This window comes from Nerophis ophidion, linkage group LG21, assembly GCF_033978795.1.
Source record: "Nerophis ophidion isolate RoL-2023_Sa linkage group LG21, RoL_Noph_v1.0, whole genome shotgun sequence".
Classification (NCBI taxonomy): domain Eukaryota; kingdom Metazoa; phylum Chordata; class Actinopteri; order Syngnathiformes; family Syngnathidae; genus Nerophis; species Nerophis ophidion.
Window position 1 is genome coordinate 34712391 of NC_084631.1, and position 15000 is coordinate 34727390.

The 15000-nt window shown below is 40.1% G+C and overlaps 1 protein-coding gene across 3 annotated transcripts in view; it reads left to right on the forward strand.

Annotated features, from left to right (window-relative positions):
• dlgap3 (discs, large (Drosophila) homolog-associated protein 3) overlaps positions 1-15000 on the forward strand; it is a 364153-nt gene that overhangs the window by 150755 nt on the left and 198398 nt on the right. The window lies entirely within an intron of this gene.

Consider the following 15000-nt stretch of genomic DNA (forward strand, 5'->3'; position numbering starts at 1 on the left):
GTCTGCAAATGATGTGTTGTTGTTGAACCGTGTAATACTCTTCCATATCAGTAGGTAGCTAATTGCTTATAAATGTCGGAAACAGCGGGAGGCAGGGTGCAGGTAAAGAGGTATCTAATGCTTAAACCAAAAATAAACAAAAGGTGAGTGCCCCTAAGAAAAGGAATTGAAGCTTAGAGAAGGCTATGCAGAACGAAACAAGAACTGAACTGGGTACAAAGTCAACAAAAACAGAATGCTGGACGACAGCAAAGACTTACTGTGGAGCAAAGACGGCGTCCACAATGTACATCCCAACATGACATGACAATCAACAATGTTCCCACAAAGAAGGATAAAAACAACTGAAATATTCTTGATTGCTAAAACAAAATGGATTGGGGAAATATCGCTCAAAGGAAGACATGAAACTGCTCCAAGAAAAAAAGAGAAAAATCCACCAAGATAGGAGCACAGGACAAGAAGTAAAACACTACACACAGGGAAATAGCAAAAAACTTTAAATTAGTCTGGGTGTGATGTGACAGGTGGTGACAGTACACCTACTTTAAAGGGGAACATTATCACAATTTCAAAACGGTTAAAAACAATAAAAATCAGTTCCCAGTGGCTTGTTGTATTTTTTGAATTTTTTTTCAAAATTTTACCAGTCCCAGAATATCCCTAAAAAAAGCCTTAAAGTGCCTTTTTTTTCGCTGTCTGCCAAAAGACACTGACCATTTCCCTGTGACGTCATACAGTGCTGCCAATGTAAACAAACAATGGCGAATACATGCGCAAGATATAGTGACATTAGCTCGGATTCAGACTCGGATTTCAGCGGCTTAAGCAATTCAACAGATTACGCATGTATTGAAACAGATGGTTGGAGTATGAAAGTATTGAAGAATAAACAAACTATTGAGCGAATAGCTATTGACGCTATTCATAGCCATAGCATGGCCGAATAGCTGCGTTAGCATCGCCGGTAAAATGTGCGGACCAAACGATCAGGACTTTCGCATCTTGTGACACTGGAGCAACTTAAATCCGTCGATTAGTAAGTGTTTTTGGAAGGAAACGTAATATACTTGCAAATGCATCTGCAGGTTATCCATACATCTCTGTGCCATGTCTGCTTCAGCACCGCCGGTAAATAGCATGTTAGCATCGATTAGCGTAGCATGTTAGCATCGATTAGCTGGCAGTCAACATCAACAAAACTCACCTTTGTGATTTTGTTGACTTTATAGTTGCAAATGCATCTGCAGGTTATCCATACATCTCTGTGCCATGTCTGCTTCAGCACCCCCGGTAAATAGCATGTTAGCATCGATTAGCATAGCATGTTAGCATCGATTAGCTGGCAGTCACGCCGCAACCAAATATGTCTGATTAGCACATAAGTCAACAACATCAACAAAACTCACCTTTGTGATTTAGTTGACTTTATCAAATGCATCTGCAGGTTATCCATACATCACTGTGCCATGTCTGTCATCGCCGGTAAAATGTGCAGCCACTCTGGCACATTCAATGGGGGTCTGGCGGCAGATTTCTTGCCACTTTTGCATCTTCGGGCCAGTGGTGCAACTTGAATCCCTCCCTGTTAGTGTTGTTACACCCTCCGACAACACACCGACGAGGCATGATGTCTCCAAGGTTCCAAAAAAAAGTCGAAAATAACAGAGCTGAGACCCGGTGTTTTCAATGTGTTGAAAATGAAAATGGCGGCTGTATTACCTCGGTGACGTCATGTTCTGACGTCATCGCAAAAAGACCGATAAACAGAAAGGCGTTTAATTCGCCAAAATTCACCCATTTAGAGTTCGGAAATCGGCTAAAAAAATATATGGTCTTTTTTCTGCAACATCAAGGTATGTATTGACGCTTACATAGGTCTGGTGATAATGTTCCCCTTTAAGACAAGAGCTATAATGATGCATATATGCTTCGAAGTCTTATCAAACAATTGCGACAACGACTTTTTACTGTCACCGTACTTTCGTATTTTTAATGAATACTGGTGGTAGTGTGCCTCCGCATTTTTTCAACGCAAAAAATGTGCCTTGGCTAAAAAAACCTTTAAAAACACAGCCCTAGGGTTCGATCGAACCCAGGTTAAGAACCACTGAGTTAGATATATAGATTATCTATCTAGATATATAAATACCTATACAGAATATGCGTATATATGGGTGTATATATGGCAAGTTAGAACATATTTTCCTAAAATAAGGTGTTTTGACATGCCCTGCACATACAAATGAATAATAGCGACTGACGCTAGCAGTATCGTAGCGACTGACGCTAGCAGTATTGTAGCGTCGGCTGAAGATGCTATGGTGCTCAGAGTGCTCATTTGAATAAGGAGCGCCCCCTGAAAGGCAGCGGGATCAGCGTTTTGATGTACTTATAACAGCAACGTTAGCGCCTACGCGAGACGGCATAAAAGGTGGCCTGGCTGCTCCGACATTAATGTAGGGACCAAAGTAGAGGCCTGGGGGCCATTACGACAATCAAAGATGCTTATTCATCTCAACACCAGTCGCCGTGTCCGCCACAACCGCACTTTTGTACACTATTAGAACTGGTATATCGTACAACCCTAGAGGATATCATCCAATTATTTTTTTCTGCCGATATCGAACGCATTTTCGATATCGGGTGCGACCAGCCTTCGGTTGGTGTTCTTTTTAGAGGTCATGGTTTCAGTTCGGATTGTTTGGATATCATCGGATCTTTTTTTTTTTTCCTCCAAACGAAGAGACGGTGCGCTGACCTTGAGTGACGCGATCTCGTATGACGTCTCGGACCCCCGCTCTAACCCTGGTGTCACATGACCAATAGTCTGCCTCTAATGGACATCCTCTTCATTACCTTCAGACCGTCTTTTCTGAAATGACCTCATTGTTGGAACACACACACACACACACACACACACACACACACACACACACACACACACTCTTGTAGTTCTTACATTCCGGAGACCGGAGAAAAATTGTGTGAATGGGTGAATGTGGAAATAGTGTCAAAGCGCTTTGAGTACCTTGAAGGTAGAAAAGCGCTATACAAGTATAACCCATTTACCATTTACTCTTAGTAGCGTAGTGTATGTGTTCACCCAATGTCACATCTGGGACGCGGGTTGTCTTACGTCGGCAACGGAAGTCGTAAAATCAGCTGTTCACCTGCTGTCTTTTTTCGGGGTGAATGGTGGAAGTCCTTTGGCTGCCGTATTGTTTTATCATGTATCATTTGCCTTTGATTGGCAACACTGAATTGGCCCTAGTCCGAGTCATACCCATCCATCCATTTTCTACCGCTTATTCCCTTTTAGGGGTTGCGGGGGGCGCTGGCGCCTATCTCAGCTACAATCGGGCGGAAGGCAGGGTACACCCTGGACAATTCGCCACCTCATAGCAGGGCCAACACGGATAGACAGACAACATTCACACTCACATTCACACACTAGGGCCAATTTAGTGTTGCCAATCAACCTATCCCCAGGTGCATGTTTTTGGAAGTGGGAGGAAGCCGGAGTACCCGGAGGGAACCCACGCATTCACGGGGAGAACATGCAAACTCCACACAGAAAGATCCCGAGCCTAGATTTGAACCCAGGACTGCAGGAACTTCGTATTGCGAGTCATACCAAAGAATGTAAAAATGGGAACCATTACCCCACTACTTGGCACTCAGCATCAAGGCTTGGAATTGGGGGTTAAATTACCAAAAATGATTCCCGGACGCGGCCACCGCTGCTGCTCACTGCTCCCCTCACCTCCCAGGGGGTGATCAAGGGTGATGGGTCAAATGCAGAGAATAACTTTGCCACACTATTGTGTGTTTGACAATCATTGGCACTTTAACTTCAACTTGGAATGTGAGTGTGAATGTTGCCCGTCTATCTGTGTCTGTGACGAGGTGGCGACTTGTCCAGGGTGTACAACAACATTCCTCCCGATTGTAGCTGAGATAGGCTCCAGCACCCCCCGTGACCCGAAAAAGGGATAAACGGTAGAAAATGGATGGATGGGTATGCCTTTGCACCTGTCAATGTTTACTTTGGTACGCACATTAAATCAACAACAAAAATCCTGACTTTGGAGCAATGTTCACGGACTCCAGTATTTCAACCACTGTGCCGCGAGATACAATCTGGTGTGGCTTGGGAGATAATCTAATTTCACATATTTTGGTTACAAACAGGGCAGCACGGTGAAACAAAGGTTAGTGCATGTGCCTCACAATACAAAGGTCTTGAGTAGTCCTGAGTTCAATCCTGTGCTCGGGATCTTTCTTTGTGGAGTTTGCATGTTCTGCACGTGACTGCGTGGGTTCCCTCCGAGTACTCCGGCTTCCTCCCACCTCCAAAGACATGCACCTGGGGATAGGCCCCTCCCACCTCCAAAGACATGCACCTGGGGATAGGTTGATTGGCAACACTAAATGGTCCCTCGTGTGTTAATGTTGTCTGTCTATCTGTGTTGGCCCTGTGATGAGGTGGCGACTTGTCCAGGGTGTATCCCGCCTTTACCCCCGATTGTAGCTGAGATAGGTTCCAGCACTCCCCGCGACCCCAAAAGGGATAAGCGGTAGAAATGGATGGATGGTGTCAGGTTCAAACACTGATGACATCTATTAAACAAGACAAGGAGCAAGGAATTAAACAGACAGAATTAAATTTAACTCAATTGAGGAGAAACGCGTCGACACTGTACCCTTGTACAGTGTCTTCCCATGCTCTGACGAAAGATTGTACGTCTCCTCTTTTATTTGGACTTTCCCTAATTGCATGGCAACAGCTGTTTCTAAAGGGAAAGGGGTTGTAAACAGCCGCCGCCTTTGGTTACAAAAGCGTTGAAAGGTCGTTAAACAGTGCAAAGAAGAGGTGCCTGGAGCTCGGGCAGGTACTGCTTTCTCCCCGCTTTGTCGACCTCCGGTCAAGACAAAATCTTTCTGTGGATTACAATACATCAAAGAAACAGAACACCTTCGTGTTGCTTCCCATCCTACACAGTGGAGTTTTACGAGCCTTCTTGGTAGGATCAAAGACAGCTTTTGTCCTCTCACCTGGCGAGCTTAATTCAATGTAATGCTTTTGCACCTGTCAATGTTTACTTTGGTACAAACACCCATCCATCCATTTTCTACCGCTTTTCCCTTTGTGGGGGTCGCTGGAGCCTCTCTCAGCCGCATGCAGGCGGAAGGCGGGGTACACCCTGGACAAGCCGCTACCTCATCCCTCATCACAGGGCCAACACAGATAGACAGACAACATTCACACAAGAGGGACCATTTAGTGTTGCCAATCAACCTATACCCAGGTGCATGTCTTTGGAGGTGGGAGGAAACCGGAGTATCAGGAGGGAACCCACACAGTCACGGGAGAACACGCAAACTCCGTGCAGAAAGATCCCGAGCTTGGGATTGAATTCAGGACCTTCGTATTGTGAGGCACATGCACTAACCCTCTTCCACCGTGCTGCCTGGTACGCCATACTTTCCAACCCTCCCGGATTTTCCAGGAGACTCCCTAAATTCAGCGCCTCTCCCGAAAACCTCCCGGGACAAATTTTTCTCCCCAAAATCTCCTGAAATTCAGGCGGAGCTGGAGGCCACACCCCCTCCAGCTCCATGCAGACCAGAGTGACGTGTCGACAGCCTGTTTTCACGTCCGCTTTCCCACAATATAAACAGAGTGCCTGCTTAATGACGTTATAACTGTAGAATGATCAAGGACGACTTCTTGGTTACTTATGTGGGTTTATTGTGAGGCAGTCTCATTAACGTCCTCCCAGCGCGACAACAACACACAACAACAGCAGTCACGTTTTTGTCTACCGTAAAGCAGTTTGTCTGCCGTAAACAGCAATGTTGTGACACTCTTAAACAGGACAATACTGCCAACTACTGTGCATGCATATGAGACAATAACATCTATGGCTTTTAGAGCAGTGGTTCTCAACCTTTTTTGTACCCCCTGTGAATGTTTTTTTAATTCAAGTACCCCCTAATCAGAGCAAAGCCTTTTTGGTTGAAAAAAAAAGATAAGGAAGTGAAATACAGCACTATGTCATCAGTTTCTGATTTATTAAATTGTATAACAGTGCAAAATATTGCTAATTTGTAATGGTCTTTCTTGAACTATTTGGAAAAAAAGATATAAAAATAACTAGAAACGTGTTGAAAAATAAACAAAGTGATTCAATTATAAATAAAGATTTCTACACATGAAAAATAAACAAGTGATTCAATTATAAATAAAGATTTCTACACATAGTGCGATGAGGGGGTGACTTGTCCGCCCGATTGTAGCTGAGATAGGCACCAGCGCCCCCTGCGACCCCAAAGGGAATAGGCAGTAGGAAAAAGGGATGGATGGATAGCTGTAAATATATATATGGTATAGTCTTTGGTAAATATACTCCTCCCCTCTTAACCCCGCCCCCAAAAACAACTCACTCCCAACCACACTCCTCGCCCAACCCCCAACCACGCCCCCCACCTCCCAAAATTGGAGGTCTCAAGGTTAGTGATAGTGATAGTAAATTATATTTATATAGCGCTTTTCTCTAGTGAGTCAAAGCGCTTTACATTGTGAAACCCAATATTGGCAAGTATGTGGTACTTACATTAAAGCAACAAAAAAAAATCCCGACTTTGGAGCAATGTTCACGGATTTGGCTCTATTAGCTTCAATGATTTTCCATACTGAGACCATGATTTCGGTCCTAACTTGTTCGGTCCTCATATGGAAGCTACTTTCCCTTGTTGTCTCACGAAGGGTAGAAATACAAGAACACACCCACAATGTGGCAACAGAGCATGCATCATTCAGTTTTGTAATCAGTGCTCAGCCGGTATGTTTGTCTAATGATCCGTAATACATTAGCAAGCACGGGATTGAGTTTCTCGAGGGGCGGGGTGGAGGACCTGGACATGAAATTGCATTCAGACGAACGCACAAACGTGAGCTCCGGAGGTTTACCGACACCTCGCACCTGCACAAATCTGTCACAGGTGGCACGTTGCTGATTACACCAGGGGCCTTCGGTGGACTCCCGGACTCACGAGCGATGAATCCTTCTAAACTGCGGCGAACACTTTTACGCTTTGTCAGTTTGTTTCGTCAGTTTGCGAGCCCCGAGTCTCTGACACATAGACGACTGGAGATTGACGCTTAATTGAAAGAGAGGGGAGCTGCTTAACGAGGCAGCGGTGATTACGCGCGCCTGGGACTTTGTGTTCGTACATTCCGCCATAAAACTACACAGCGTCCCGGGTCCGCCCCTTCTTGTACGCAGGCAGAGAGATTCACCTCAAATGTTACCGCAAATGTATCCCTAGCCACTCCCTGCTCCGTCACTGATAAGGATAGAATGGCAAATACAGGCTAGAGTCCGCAATGTAGTGTGAATAACCTACACTTTGAACCCTGCGGTTTATAAAACGGTGCGGCTAATGTGTTTTTCTTCACGGACGACCATAATAAAATAGTTTAAAAAAACAAAAAGAAGGCAAAGACACGCTGCTGCTCACTGCTCCCCTCACCTCCCAGGGGGTGATCAAGGGTGATGGGTCGAATGCAGAGAATAATTTTGCCACATCTAGTATGTGTGTGACAACTATCCATCCCATCCATTTTCTACCGCTTGTCCCGTTCGGAGTCCCTGGAGCCTATCTCAGCTGCACATGGGCAGAAGGCGGCGTACACCCTGGACAAGGCGTCACCTCATCGCAGATAGACAGACAACCATTGCTAGTTAAAAAGCGAGTTATTGTTTGTGCTCTAGCGCCATCTTTTGGGGCGGTATAGCTCGGGTTGGTAGAGTGGCCGTGCCAGCAACTTGAGGGTTCCAGGTTCGATCCCGGCTTCCGCCATCCTAGTCACTGCCGTTGTGTCCTTGGGCAAGACACTGCCACCCACACTGGTTTAAATGTAACTTAGATATTGGGTCTCACTATGTAAAGCGCTTTGAGTCACTGGAGAAAAGCGCTATATAAATATACTTCACTTCTTCCTCCAAAAACGACGAGTTGAGTTTATACCAAAAAGTTATATTTTGGTTTCATCTGACCACATGACATTCTCCCAATCCTCTGCTGTATCATCCATGTATCAATTTTGGTATAAACTCAACTCGTCATGTTTGGAGGAAGAAGAATACTGAGTTGCATCCCAAGAACACCATTCCTACTGTGAAGCATGGGGGTGGAAACATCATGCTTTGGGGCTGTTTTTCTGCTAAGGGGACAGAACGATTGATCCGTGTTAAGGAAAGAATGAATGGGGCCATGTATCTGTGACGTCTGGGTGGCATCGTGGTGTGTGTTTGCATTCTCGTGGTGCAGCAGAGATGGAACACAGCCTTAAGGTAGGAATGATGATTTATTCCTAACTACAAAAACAAACTAATAACAGAAATACTGGCACATAGGCACTAAAGACAAAACAAACAGAACTAGCGTGGAAGCTAGAATGAACTGAAAGCGCTAGTATGTAAACTAGGGACAAGTAAACAAACAAAATAGCATGGAAGCTAATAGGGTGAAAAAAGATAGTTACCACAATGCGGGAAGAGCGATGTCCCTTGTTGCGTGTAGCAAACTATAGTCCGAGACCGAATGTAAAACAAGGGCGGTCTTAAATAAGGAGATAACTAATCAAGTCAGGTGCGTGACGACAAACCAGAATCAGGTGACACTGAATGAGTTACCCTGACAACAGAAAACCAAACAGGAAGTGCCACCGGGAACCAAAGACGTTGAACGCAACACAGGATGATAATAAAAGAAACAAAACCAGGATATGACATGGTCCAAGATGTGGACCATGACAGTATCGTGAGATTTTGAGCCAAAACCTCCTTCTATCAGTGAGAGCTTTAAATGGTTGACCAATTAATAGTTTTCCACCATCCATCCATCCATCCATCCATTTTCTACCGCTTATTCCCTTTTGGGGTCGCGGGGGGCGCTGGCGCCTATCTCAGCTACAATCGGGCGGAAGGCGGGGTACACCCTGGACAAGTCGCCATCTCATCACAGGGCCAACACGGATAGACAGACAACATTCACACTCACATTCACACACTAGGGCCAATTTAGTGTTGCCAATCAACCTATCCCCAGGTGCATGTCTTTGGAATTGGGAGGGAACCCACGCATTCACGGGGAGAACATGCAAACTCCACACAGAAAGATCCCGAGCCTGGATTTGAACCCAGGACTGCAGGAACTTCGTATTGTGAGGCAGACGCACTAACACCTCTGCCAACGTGAAGCCACCATAATTTACAAATAAATTCTTTAAAATTCCTACATTATGAATTCCTGGATATTTTTTTCCCACATTGTCTCTCACAGTTGAAGTGTACCTATGATGAAAATGACAGACCTCTGTCATCATTTTAAGTGGGAGAACTTGCACAATTGGTGGCTGACTAAATACTTTTTTGCCCCACTGTATATATATACATATATACACAAATATGTGTGTGTGTTGTGTTAATCCACTAATGGTGACAAACTAGCTGGCGATGTTCTTGTTATAATCTCTGGTTTGAAAAATACAATTTTGAGCGAGTTGCAAAGAGCCCCGTTAAATAGTCATGAGGATAAATGTTGTGGAGACAGCAATAGTGAGTGCTTATGCAACCTTGAAGAGACGTGACCGTGAAGAAAAGCCCAGCTGCACGTCTTCATACAGATGTGATGCACAGAGGGCTCGTGTCGCTCCTTTAAGCCTCCACTTGCCATCATACTTCTAGCTGGTCTCTGTGTGTTACCTTCCTCCCAGCCGCCCTTTCCTCTCTCTCTCAGGGATATATATATATATATATATATACATATATATGTGTGTGTGTGTGTGTGTGTATGACTTATGTGTGTGAGACTTATTCATGCACTTGTGTGCCGCTACCACCTCGCTGCCGTGTGCAGAGTGTGTGCAGGCACGCCGAGAGCTGCTGCGTCTCTTTGATTTGTGTACAGTCAGAACCCATTAGGTCCAGAGATGGTGTGTGTGTGTGTGTGTTCTGGTATTTCTACCCTTCTTGAGACATGAAGAAGGAAAAGTATCTTCCATATGAGGAGGGGTGAACAAGTGATGAAGTAAATCGTGGTCCCAAAAACATTGCATCTAAAAGCGCTATACAAGTACAACCCATTTATCATTTAATAGAGAATGTCTCATTTGCACCCCTGCTGGTGACATCTATCAAAATGAGGGTGGTCCCAAAAAGGAGGGATTTTCCAGATTGACTGTGACGTTTTTAAAAGTGCTCTACCTCTGGTCAACATATGAAATAACATGTGTGGGGAAGAAGTTGAAATGTGCCCCCTTTGGCCCAAATTTACAAAAAAATATTCAATAAATATTTAAATAAAGACATAATAACTTAAAGTAAAACACAATAACATAAAGTTTAAAAAAATAAAAAATGACTAAAGGCAGGCTTTTTGTCAAAGTCAACTTTTTTCTTATTAAATTGGGAACAATTTATCATATTCTGTTTCTGTGATATTGCAATATTTTCTCATAAAATTATAATATTTTTAAATGCAAAATGGCGACATATCAAATTCGGACTTTTATCACAATATTGCCAATCGTTTTGTTCTTGTAAAACGGTGACATTTTGTTTTTTTAATTATGACTTTTGTCCTAATTTTGCCAAGTAAATTTCCTTGTATTATTATTATATTGACAAAAGTGTTCTTATAAAATTGACTTGTCGAGTAAAATTACGACTCTTCTCATAAAATTGCCAAAATTGTAAGCTTATCTTGTAAATTGATGACTGTTAGAGTAAAATTCCAACTTTTATCATAATATTGCACACATTTTCAGTTATTCTTGTAAAATTTTGACTTGTGTTGAGTAAAATGACGACTTTTATTTTAATACTGCCAACATTCTAAGTTTTCTTGCACGTGTGTGTGTTCTTGTATTTCTACCCTTCTTGAGACATGAAGAAGGAAAAGTATCTTCCATATGAGCAGGTGTGAACAAGTGATGACCTAAATCGTGGTCCCAAAAACATCTAATAGAGAATGTCTCATTTGCACCCCTGCTGGTGACATCTATAAAAATGAGAGTGGTCCCAAAAAGGGGGGATTTTCCAGATTGACTGTGTCGCTTTTAAAAGTGCTCTACCTCTGGTCAACATATGAAATAACATGTGTGGGGAAGAAGTTGAAATGTGCTCCCTTTGGCCCAAATTTATATTTAAATAAAGACATAATAACTTAACGTAAAACACAACTTAAATTTAAAAATAAAAAATAATTAAAAATTACTAAAGGCAGGCTTTTTGTCAAAGTCAACTTTTTTCTTATTAAATTGGGAACAATTAATCATATTCTGTTTCTGTAATATTGCAAAATTTTCTCGTAAAATTATTTTTTTTTTAAATGCAAAATGTCGACATATCAAATTGCCAATTGTTTTGTTCTTGTAAAATGGTGACATTTTTTTTTTTTTTAATTATGACTTTTGTCCTAATTTTGCCAAGTAAATTTCCTTGTATTATTATTATATTGACAAAAGTGTTCTTATAAAATTGACTTGTCAAGTAAAATTACGACTCTTCTCATAAAATTGTAAGCTTAGAAAAAAATTCCAACTTTTATCATAATGTTGCACTACTTTTCAGTTATTCTTGTAAAATTTTGACTTGTGTTGAGTAAAATGACGACTTTTATTTTAATACTGCCAACATTCTAAGTTTTCTTGCATGTGTGTGTGTTCTGGTATTTCTACCCTTCTTGAGACATGAAGAAGGAAAAGTATCTTCCATATGAGGTGGTGTGAACAAGTGATGACCTAAATCGTGGTCCCAAAAACATCTAATAGAGAATGTCTCATTTGCACCCTTGCTGGTGACATCTATCAAAATGAGGGTGGTCCCAAAAAGGAGGGATTTTCCAGAATGACTGTGTCGCTTTTAAAAGTGCTCTACCTCTGGTCAACATATGAAATAACATGTGTGCGTAAGCAATTGAAATGTGCCCCATTTGGCCCAAATTTATATTTAAATAAAGACATAATAACAAAGTAAAACACAATAACTTAAATTTAAAAATAAAAAAAAAATAAAAATTACTAAAGGCAGGCTTTTTGTCAGTCAACTCTTCTCTTATTAAATTGGGAACAATTAATCATATTCTGTTTCTGTGATATTGCAATATTTTCTCGTAAAATTATAATATTTTTAAATGCAAAATGGCGACATATCAAATTCGGACTTTTATCACAATATTGCCAATTGTTTTGTTCTTGTAAAATGGTGACATTTTGTTTTTTTAATTATGACTTTTGTCCTAATTTTGCCTAGTAAATTTCTTAGTATTATTATTATTATATTGACAAACGTTTTCTTCTAAAATTGACTTGTCGAGTAAAATTACGACTCTTATAAAATTGCCAAAATTGTAAGCTTATCTTGTAAAATTATGATTGTTAGAGTAAAATTCCAACTTTTATCATAATATTGCACAAATGTTCAGTTTTTCTTGTAAAATTTTGACTTGTGTTGAGTAAAATGACGACTTTTATTTTAATACTGCCAACATTCTACGTTTTCTTGCTTGTGCGTGTGTGTGTGTGTGTGTGTGTTCTTGTATTTCTACCCTTCTTGAAACATGAAGAAGGAAAAGTATCTTCCATATGAGGAGGGGTGAACAAGTGATGAAGTAAATCGTGGTCCCAAAAACATTGCATCTAATAGAGAATGTCTCATTTGCACCCCTGCTGGTGACATCTATCAAAATGAGGGTGGTCCCAAAAAGGAGGGATTTTCCACATTGACTGTGTCGCTTTTAAAAGTGCTCTACCTCTGGTCAACATATAAAATAACATGTGTGCGTAAGAAATTGAAATGTGCCCCTTTTGGCCCAAATGTATATTTAAATAAAGACATAACTTAAAGTAAAACACAATAACTTAAATTTAAAAAAAAAAAAATTACTAAAGGCAGGCTTTTGGTCAAAGCCAACTTTTTTCTTATTAAATTGCGAACAATTTATCATATTCTGTTTCTGTAATATTGCAATATTTTCTCGTAAAATTATTATTTTTTTAAATGCAAAATGTCGACATATCAAATTGCCAATTGTTTTGTTCTTGTAAAATGGTGAAATTTTATTTTTTTTAATTATGACTTTTGTCCTAATTTTGCCAAGTAAATTTCTTAGTATTATTATTATATTGACAAAAGTTTTCTTATAAAATTGACTTGTCGAGTAAAATTACGACTCTTATAAAATTGCCAAAATTGTAAGCTTAGAAAAAAATTCCAACTTTTATCATAATGTTGCACTAATTTTCAGTTATTCTTGTAAAATTTTGACTTGTGTTGAGTAAAATGACGACTTTTATTTTAATACTGCCAACATTCTAAGTTTTCTTGCATGTGTGTGTGTTCTTGTATTTCTACCCTTCTTGAGACATGAAGAAGGAAAAGTATCTTCCATATGAGGAGGTGTGAACAAGTGATGACCTAAATCGTGGTCCCAAAAACATTGCATCTAATAGAGAATGTCTCATTTGCACCCCTGCTGGTGACATCTATCAAAATGAGGGTGGTCCCAAAAAGGAGGCATTTTCCAGATTGACTGTGTCGCTTTTAAAAGTGCTCTACCTCTGGTCAACATATGAAATAACATGTGTGGGGAAGAAGTTGAAATGTGCCCCCTTTGGCCCAAATTTATATTTAAATAAAGACATAATAACTTAAAGTAAAACACAATAACTTAAATTTAAAAATAGAAAAAAAAATAAAAATTACTAAAGGCAGGCTTTTTGTCAAAGTCAACTTTTTTCTTATTAAATTGAGAACAATTTATCATGTTCTGTTTCTGTAATATTGCAATATTTTCTCATAAAATTATTATTTTTTTAAATGCAAAATGGCGACATGAAATTCGGACTTTTATCACAATATTGCCAATTGTTTTGTTCTTGTAAAATGGTGACATTTTGATTTTTTTAATTATGACTTTTGTCCTAATTTTGCCAAGTAAATTTCCTAGTATTATTATTATTATATTGACAAAAGTGTTCTTATAAAATTGACTTGTCGAGTAAAATTACAACTTTTCTCATAAAATTGCCAAAATTGTACGCTTAGAATAAAATTCCAACTTTTATCATAATATTGCACAAATTTTTAGTTATTCTTGTAACATTTTGACTTGTGTTGAGTAAAATGACAACTTTCTAAGTTTTCTTGTGTGTGTGTGTGTGTGTGTGTGTGTGTGTGTGTGTGTGTGTGTGTGTTTATGTGTGTGTGTTGTTTTATTTCTACCCTTCTTGAGACATGAAGGAAAAGTATATTCCATATGAGGAGGTGTGAACAAGTGATGACATGAATCGTGATCTCATTAACATTGCATCTAATAGACTGCGTCATTTATCATCTATTAAAATGAGGGTGGTCCCAAAAAGGAGGGATTTGTCAAATTGACTGTGTCGCTTTTAAAAGTGTTCCCCCTCTGGTCAACATATGAAATAACAAGTGTGTGTAAAAATTAGAAATGCGCCCTGTTTGGCCAACATATGTAAAAACAAGTGTGTGTAAGAATTTGAAATGCACCCTGTTTGGCCAAAATAAAATAAAAAATTAAACATTTAAATAGATATTTACTGTAACAACGAATTTAAAAAATAATTAAAAGCAGTCTCACATTGTGTCGAAAAATTTCTCATATTCTTTCAGTTTCTGTAATATTGCAATATTTTCTCTTAAAATTATTACTTTACGTACAATTATTACTTTTTAATGCGAAATGGCGACATTTGTCTTATCAAAATCTGACTTGTAGCACAATATTGCCAATATGTTTTGTTGTTCTTGTAAAATAGTGACCTTTTTGGAATAAAATTATGACTTTTGTCATAATTTGCCAAGTAAAATTCTGATTACCATTATAATACTGCCAAAATGTTAGTTGTTGTCAGGACTGGACTGTGACTTAGATTGTTTCTTAGACGCAAAGGAAAATTGGCCC